Genomic DNA, 9,514 nt, shown 5'->3' with positions numbered 1-9,514 from the left:
GATTCTTTCTATGGTCCTTTTTGTTTCTACTTGGTTGATTTCAGCTCTGAGTTTGATTATTTCCTGCCTTCTACTCCTCCTGGGTGTATTTGCTTCTTTTTGTTCTAGTGCTTTTAGGTGTGCTGTCAAGCTGCTGACATATGCTCTTTCCTGTTTCTTTCTGCAGGCACTCAGTGCTCTGAGTTTTCCTCTTAGCACAGCTTTCATTGTGTCCCGTAAGTTGGGTATGTTGTCCCTTCATTTTCATCAAATTCTAAAAAGTTTTTAATTTCTTTCTTTATTTCTTCCTTGACCAGGTTATCATTGAGTAGAGCATTGTTCAATTTCCACGTATATGTGGGCATTCTTCCCTTATTGTTATTGAAGACCAGTTTTAGGCCGTGGTGGTCCGATAGCACGCATGGGATTATTTCTATCTTTTTGTACCTGTTGAGGCCCGTTTTTTGACCAATTATATGGTCAGTTTTGGAGAAAGTACCATGAGGAGCTGAGAAGAAGGTATATCCTTTTGCTTTAGGATAGAATGTTCTATAAATATCCGTTAAGTCCATTTGGCTCATGACTTCTCTTAGTCTGTCGACATCACTGTTTAATTTCTCTTTCCATGATCTGTCCATTGATGAGAGTGGGGTGTTGAAATCTCCCACTATTATTGTGTGAGGTGCAATGTGTGTTTTGAGCTTTAGTAAGGTTTCTTTTACGTATGTAGGTGCCCTTGTATTTGGGGCATAGATATTTAGGATTGAGAGTTCATCTTGGTGGATTTTTCCTTTGATGAATATGAAGTGTCCTTCCTTATCTTTTTTGATGAATTTTAGTTGAAAATTGATTATATTTGATATTAGAATGGCTACTCCAGCTTGCTTCTTCTGACCATTTGCTTGGAAAATTGTTTTCCAGCCTTTCACTCTGAGGTAATATCTGTCTTTGTCCCTGAGGTGTGTTTCCTGTAGGCAGCAGAATGCAGGGTCCTTGTTGCGTATCCGGTTTGTTAATCTATGTCTTTTTATTGGGGAGTTGAGGCCATTGATATTGAGAGCTATTAAGGAATAGTGATTATTGCTTCCCGTTATATTCATATTTGGATGTGAGGTTATGTTTGTGAGCTTTCATTCTCTTTGTTTTGTTGCCAAGACGATTAGTTTCTTGCTTCTTCTAGGGTATAGCTTGCCTCCTTATGTTGGGCTTTACCATTTATTATCCTTTGTAGTGCTGGATTTGTAGAAAGATATTGTGTAAATTTGGTTTTGTCATGAAATATCTTGGTTTCTCTATCAGTGTTAATTGAGAGTTTTGCTGGATACAGTAACCTGGGCTGGCATTTGTGTTCTCTTAGGGTCTGTATGACCTCAGTCCAGGATCTTCTGGCCTTCATAGTTTCTGGCGAGAAGTCTGGTGTGATTCTGATAGGTCTGCCTTTATATGTTACTTGACCTTTTTCCCTTACTGCTTTTAATATTCTTTCTTTATTTTGTGCGTTTGGTGTTTTGACAATTATGTGACGGGAGGTGTTTCTTTTCTGGTCCAATCTATTTGGAGTTCTGTAGGCTTCTTGTATGTCTATGGGTATCTCTTTTTTTAGGTTAGGGAAGTTTTCTTCTATGATTTTGTTGAAGATATTTACTGGTCCTTTGAGATGGGAGTCTTCACTCTCTTCTATACCTATTATCCTTAGGTTTGATCTTCTCATTGAGTCCTGGATTTTCTGTATGTTTTGGACCAGTAGCTTTTTCCGCTTTACATTATCTTTGACAGTTGAGTCAATGATTTCTATGGAATCTTCTGCTCCTGAGATTCTGTCTTCCATCTCTTGTATTCTGTTGGTGAAGCTTGTATCTACAGCTCCTTGTCTCTTCTTTTGGTTTTCTATATCCAGGGTTGTTTCCATGTGTTCTTTCTTGATTGTTTCTATTTCCCTTTTTAATTCCTTCAACTGTTTGATTGTGTTTTCCTGGAATTCTTTCAGGGATTTTTGTGTCTCCTCTCTATGGGCTTCTACTTGTTTATTTATGTTTTCCTGGAATTCTTTCAGGGATTTTTGTGTCTCCTCTCTATGGGCTTCTACTTGTTTATTTATGCTTTCCTGGAAATCTTTCAGGCATTTTTGTGATTCCTCTCTGTAGGCTTCTACTTGTTCTCTAAGAGAGTTCTTCACGTCTTTCTTGAAGTCCTCCAGCATCATGATCAAAAATGATTTTGAAACTAGATCTTGCTTTTCTGGTGTGTTTGGATATTCCATGTTTGTTTTGATGGGAGAATTGGGCTCCGATGGTGCCATGTAGTCTTGGTTTCTGTTGCTTGTGTTCCTGCGCTTGCCTCTCGCCATCAGATTATCTCTAGTGTTACTTTGTTCTGCTATTTCTGACAGTGGCTAGACTGTCCTATAAGCCTGTGTGTCAGGAGTGCTGTAGACCTGTTTTCCTCTCTTTCAGTCAGTTATGGGTACAGAGTGTTCTGCTTTTGTGCGTGTATTTTTTCCTGTCTACAGGTCTTCAGCTGTTCCTGTGGGCCTGTGTCTTGAGTTCACCAGGCAGCTTTCTTGCAGCAGAAAAGTTGGTCTTACCTGTGTTCCCGAGGCTCAAGTTCGCTCGTGGGGTGCTGCCCATGGGCTCTCTGCAGCGGCAGCAACCAGGAAAACCTGTGCCGCCCCTTCCGGGAGCTTCAGTGCACTGTGGTTCCAGATGGTCTTTGGCTTTTTCCTCTGGCGTCCAAGATGTGTGTGTTCAGACAGCAGTCTCTTCTGGTTTCCCAGGCTTGTCTGCGTCTCTGAAGGTTTAGCTCTCCCTCCCACGGGACTTGGGTGCAGAGAACTGTTTATCCTGTCTGTTTCCTTCAGGTTCTGGCGGTGTCTCAGGCAGGGGTCCTGCTGCTCCTGGGCCCTCCACCACGGGAGCCCAGAGGCCTTATACAGTTTCCTCTTGGGCCAGGGATGTGGGCAGGGGTGAGCAGTGTTGGTGGTCTCTTCCGCTCTGCAGCCTCAGGAGTGCCCACCTGACCAGGCGGTTGGGTCTCTCTCCCTCGGGGTCTGGGAGCAGAGAGCTGCTGCGTGCCGGGGTCCGCGGGTGTGGGACTTCCGGTAAACAAAGAATGTGCCCGGTCCTATAGGAATTCTGCTTCCGTGTGTCCCAAGCTCACCAGGCAGCTTTCTTGCAGCAGAAAAGTTGGTCTTACCTGTGGTCCCGAGGCTCAAGTTCGCTCGTGGGGTGCTGCCCACGGGCTCTCTGCAGCGGCAGCATCCAGGAAGACCTGTGCCGCCCCTTCCGGGAGCTTCAGTGCACCAGGGTTCCAGATGGTCTTTGGCTTTTTCCTCTGGCGTCCGAGATGTGTGTGCAGAGAGCAGTCTCTTCTGGTTTCCCAGGCTTGTCTGCCTCTCTGAAGGTTTACCTCTCCCTCCCACGGGATTTGGGTGCAGAGAACTGTTTATCCGGTCTGTTTCCTTCAGGTTCTGGCGGTGTCTCAGGCAGGGGTCCTGCTGCTCCTGGGCCGTCCCCCATGGGAGCCCAGAGGCCTTATGCAGTTTCCTCTTGGGCCAGGGATGTGGGCAGGGGTGAGCAGTGTTTCATTTAATTTTCATAAACCATCAATTGTCCTACAAATAAAACACATAGGCTGTTTGGATTCTATGATTATATTATTATATTGGTTGTATTAAAGTACCTTTCTTATAGGACACAAAATAGGACTTGTTCAGAAAACAGGAATGCTTTTGCTCCCTGGAGATGGCATAGCAAAATATCATAGACTGGGGTGTTTAAATGACAGAAAATAATCCTCACATAGCTTTAGATGTTGGAAATCAGATGAGAATTTTAGCATGGTTGGTTTGTATGGGGATTTTAGGGGGTTGTAGTAGGACATTTGTTGCATGTTTTTCTGCGTGGGGAAAGGGAAAGTGAGTGGGGGAGGAAGGAAGGAAAGAATGACTCATAGTACACTGGAACAGCAACCCATAATGCCTCCATTTGTGGCCTTAATTAAGCCCACTATCTTAGTGCCTCCCTTTCAAATAATGTCACATGAGGGTTTAATGATTCAACATGTAATTTGAGGAACACAATTTAGAGATATAATGAAGATGGTAGCAAGACTAAAAATTAAGTCCCTCATAAATTTGTGTATTTTGGGGGTCATAACACTTCTTTCTTCAGATCTTTACATTTCCAAATTGATATGGGATGAATGTAAAGATAAGTGTGTTCTAGGAGCAAGGTAAATGACTTAACGGTTAAAGAGCACTTGCTTTACAAGCTGCCAGGGCCTGAGTTCAGATCACTAGAACCCACATATTGTTGGGCAAGTGTGACATCCCTAGCATTAGGACAGCAGAGGAAAGAGATCCATACTGCAAGCTGGCTGGCTCTACTGACCAAATGGAGCTCTGCGTTCATGTAAGAGATTCTGTCTTAACATATAAGGTGAAGACAGGTTTAGAAATGTATCTAACTCTAGTCTCAGGCTTCGCTGTGAACATACACTCTGATATGTGTCATATTCTAAATTCATCTCAAATGATCATGTTTTGTACCCAAGGAAGAATATCATTTGTGCCAAGAAATCAAACACCTGTGTTAGTGTACTGATAGGTTCATAGTCACCCTGAAAATGACATTTCCAGCCATATTAGAGTCACAAAACTATTGTTTACTAGCAGGAAGCTTTTCCCTTGAAAGAAAATAGTTTTTGCCCAAATACAGTCAAGTTTGGCGTGGTTCTGAGGGAATTCAACTGAGATTTAAGACCCACTACAGTGCTGTGTTGTGACCCTCGCAGGACACTACTGTTCAGTTCCTTTTCTGGACATCCTATGCAGGGAGCTAAAAAGCAAGAAGACCTACCTTCTCCACAAGCCTTCAAATGTCCTCAGGAAAGAAGGAAAGACCATCATATCTTTGTTGCTTTGACACTTCAGGATGGAAAACTTCATCCTTTCCCAGGCCTATTAAAAGCTTGCAAGTACCTTGTTAAACCTGTGAGCTGTCTTTAAGGACAACATTCTCCCTAAGTCCCACACAACAATAAATATTACTTAACCTTGACAAATAAGCCCAGATCACAATAGAAAATATCAAGATCTCTACTGAGAATAAAAGGTTGACTGAAAAGATCCCCAGTGATCTCTGAGTTCTAGAATGAGGAGCATGTTTAGGGCAAAACCCTCCTCATTCTGGCTCTTCTATGGCTTGGGTTTTTATTCTCATTTGCTCTTGTTCAGTTGCTGCTTTAAAACAGTCAGGGTTGAAGAGTTGACTGTACCCATACTCTTGCTCTCCCTAACGGACTCATAGCTGCTGTACACCCGCATCTGTGGTCTTTAGACCAACGCTTGATGTCTTCAAAACCTCACTTTCTACCATCCCCTTTCACTGTCGAAATAATTGGCATTTGGGAAGAATCATAGAAAAGCTTAAGGTACAGCTGATGCATTAGCTGAAACAGGCTGAATAGCAATATGGGAAGCCATCTGTGATGAATTTCTGCAACACTGAGAGCTAAGTGCTTCAACTTGGCTTCCCAAACCTTTCCTTCACTAGATCCCCTGAGTCCCGGTGCCACTCTTAAATGGCTGCTAATGAGATCTTGATGGAACTGATCATTATGAAGTGACCTGAGATTGGATGAAAATATGATCCTTTCTCAAGGATGCAGATGTGAGAATTTTTCTATAGGGCACAGTAAGCAAAAACATTTTTAGATTTAAGATGTGTTTTTCTATTTGTTTGTTTTGGACATGAGTGCTCTATCTGCATGTATATCTACCTGCATGCCAGAAGAGGTATAGATGGTTATCAGTCACCATGTGGTTACTGGGAATTGAACTCCGGACTTTTGGAAAATTGGACAGGGCTCAGAATCACTGAGCCATCTCTTCAGCCCCAAGTAAAAACTTTTAACAGGCAAGACTGGATGATGGAGCACAGCTGGGTTATTGGATCCTTGCCTTTTCTTTCCTCTTGATGTTTCTTTCCTTTAATGTTATGGATACTTATGAGAAAGGAGGCTTCTTGGGTCTTCTGTACCAAATAGGTGAGTTTTAGAAAAGAATGAAGCCCTGTGGAATACTTTACTCACATCATCTTCTTTTTCCCAGTACTGAAGAACCACTTCAAATCTCCCATTAATGATATAAGGAAATATAGAACTATATATTTAATATATACATATATAAAATATAAATTCTATTTAGATAAGTTATATATAACTCCTAAGCTAGATCACCTCCAGTTTCATTGATAAATTCATAATCATTTCTATGTTTTTCACAAACTTACTAGGGAAGATATTTAAAGCAGTTTTAACTTTTTTCTACACCTTTCCCTTTCCCTATTTTCCCCTTTCAAGCAGAAACCTATACTACTAACCCCAGGTGACCCCCTTTTGCAAACACACTCATTTATAATGAGCTCCTCCCTAATCTGCATAAAACATAAGTGAACCGATTAGGCAAAATGTAATTTTTTGTCTCTAATTCTCTCAAAGCTTGAAATTGGGAAACATCATGAATTATACATCAGAATGTATACACAAAGGTACTGTGTTAGTTAGAAAGAAATTGTACTGTTTCTACTATCCATATACAATCACACTTTTACCACACCATGAATAAATGAATCTAATTAGAAATTGTAGGATTTTCAAATGTCAGAGTGGAATGGGAGTATAGAGATCATTTAGTATAACTCTTTCATTTTATGAAAGATAAAACTAACACCCCGAGAGAAGACTTTACAAAGGTGACTCAGGTAGCTGTGAATAGAATGGGACTACAATGGCTTGCATGTTTATGATGTCCTATGTCAGCGCAAACAAACACACAGACACCCAAGAACATAAATGCGTGTAGATCAATACTCCAAATGAGGAAACACCAACCTTTTCAAAGCAAAAATGACCCCATTCATCATTTCTGAAAGTCCCTGTCCTTTCCTGCACTGCTTTGCTGCTTGTCAATTCCCAGGACACTTCCCTTCCCCTGAACAGCCCTCACGGATGAACAATTCCTAAGTGCATTTGCTATGACGTATGCAAAAGCAGCCACTCAGAGAAAAGGTCAGTGTCAGTGTCCTTTGTTTCCAAATATTCTTCTTAAAAAAATAAAAAAAAACTTCGAACATTGCAACACGGAATACAAATTGTCCCAATTGTCTAAAGACTTATAGATATCCTCTAGGAAAGTCCAAGGCTCCCGGAGAAATGGCAAATCCATTGAAACTTGTGATTTGCCAAGCTGAAAAGGCTACATGGAAGGGGCACTGCTGAGAGACTCTATTTTTCTAGTGGCCTAGGGAATTGTGTTGACAGTTCTGCAAGTGGCAGCCGTGACTTTTGATTGTCAGTCTTTCTATGCATCCATTTCTTTAGTACCTTAAAAAGCCATGCAGATCTGACACAGGTTTGTCCATCATTATTTGATATAGGGTGTCAGATTTCTGGAGAGCTCAGAGCAAAGAAGGGAATACCTGAAAGGAGAAAGCAATTATTTATACACATTTTGTTTGTCTGTGGTATGTGTGTATGTGCATGTGTGTGTGTATGTGTGCATGTGTGTGTGTATGTGTGTGTATGTATGTATGTATGTATGTATGTATGTATGTATGTAAACTTCTGTGTGTGACTGTGTATGTGTATATGCAGGTGTGTGTGAATATACATGTATCTGTGTGTTACAGATCTCATAAATTATATGGTACATACAAAGACATTCATATCATCCCCAGTTATATCACTACCAGATATTATTCCTAGTCTTGAGAACTATCATCATGAAAGGTAGTTGTAAGCTTAGATTTTTCAAATACTACTTTAACTAGGATCCTACTTAAATGTTTCAACCTTCCTTCTAGTCCACTGACCAAAGGAAGGGGAAGAAGGTGGTTAATAGGACAAGTTGGATATGCACCTGTTTAGAAGTAGTTCTTTGGGGGCCATTCTTATCTTCCTTGGTAGGATGTCAGCAGTCTAGTCACATCAAACATGAGTCAGTAGTGGCAGTCCAGTCCAATTCACCAACACCAAACACAAATCAGTAGCAGTGGTTCAATCCAGAAGAAATCGCAAGGCTCTGCCTTATGGGCCAGAGTCCCTGGAAGCTGAGGAAGTAGCTGGAATAACCTGAGACATTATTTGGTGCATTTTTGTCTACAAAGTCATGGCAAACAAAGATCAGTGAAGATCAGCAAAGTGTTGCAGTGTGAGAATGTACTTCACTGTCTGTTGGGTTCTATTCTATTCTTTCAAACATCACATGTCCTTTCAAGTGTCTGCCTCAACAAAACATCCTTTGATAAATCCTCCTCAGGAAAGTATCCTCTCATCAAACAGCAGCCAGAAAAATACCATATGACTCAACTAAGTCTCCAAAGAAACCAGAAATTTCCACTTCAGATAATAAACGAAACCCTGAGAATAAAAAGATAATTATATTTGAAGGAGAGAGTTGAACAAGCAAGGAAAATTCTGTCATATCACCATAAATATTTAAATATCTATTAAGATCCAATAAAAGGTAAATGCAAAAGAATAGTCACCCAACTAGAAGGAATCCCAGGCTTGTAAGAGTTTCCCAAAGCCAAGGAAGGAATGTATGTTAGGAAGGGTGACCATCTGAGGTAAATGCTGTGAAGTTGCCATGAAAACTGGATTTAGCAGCATAAGTGTCATCATGACCTTCAAGAACTATTTCCGTGAAATTATGTGGAGCAGAAGGCAGATTGGAGTGGGCTGAGGTGACTAAATGGAGACAGAAATACAGCTAATACAAAAAAAATTGTGTTTAATGATCAAAATAATTTAGTTTAGTAACTAAGTGTCTGAAATAGATGGTGATTTGATTGTCTGTTTGCTTGTACTTTGCAAAGACTAGAACAGTTTTGAAATCCAAGTGTTTGAAAACAGTTTTGAAACACCTGTTGATTTAAATCTCCATGGAAGACAAATGGATATAGGATCCTGAACATAGGAAGAAGGTTAGCCAGTGATGTTAAATGGAAACATGATGGGAAAACACAGTAGTATGAATGTCTGTACTCTCCAGTGTTAGAAACAGAGCTGGCTCTAGGTTTAGTTGTAACGGTTTCATAGTAGATTTGAGTAGGTGCTGAGGAAATTTGCTCCGATTTTGAAGGAAGAATTGTAAGAAGGAAATGTTACTCTATGCTTTTTATAGCTCCTCCATCCATGATCATTAAGAAACAGTATCGTAAATGACTACAAAGGATCTAATGAGAGACTTTCTTGGTAATGATGTGTCTACCACCATCACCAGTTCTTTAATTAACTCATTCAAACTCTGACTTCAGTTTGTCTGTGTAAAGGACATCGTATTTTCCCCATATCACAGTTTTATTATGAAAATCAATATACATGGTGGGCTTAGAGTAGTACATGGAAGATGATAAATGCTCCAGTTTTACTTTTATTGCTAAATTTCTCCAAATAAAAATCTTAGATTAAATGGATATTCAAAGAACAATTATTATTATATATGAGGAGGCTGAATTTTTCTTCAAATCAAATA

Source organism: Rattus norvegicus, chromosome X (assembly GCF_021556685.1).
Source record: "Rattus norvegicus strain SHRSP/BbbUtx chromosome X, alternate assembly SHRSP_T2T, whole genome shotgun sequence".
Lineage (NCBI taxonomy): Eukaryota > Metazoa > Chordata > Mammalia > Rodentia > Muridae > Rattus > Rattus norvegicus.
This window is presented reverse-complemented; position numbering follows the sequence as displayed.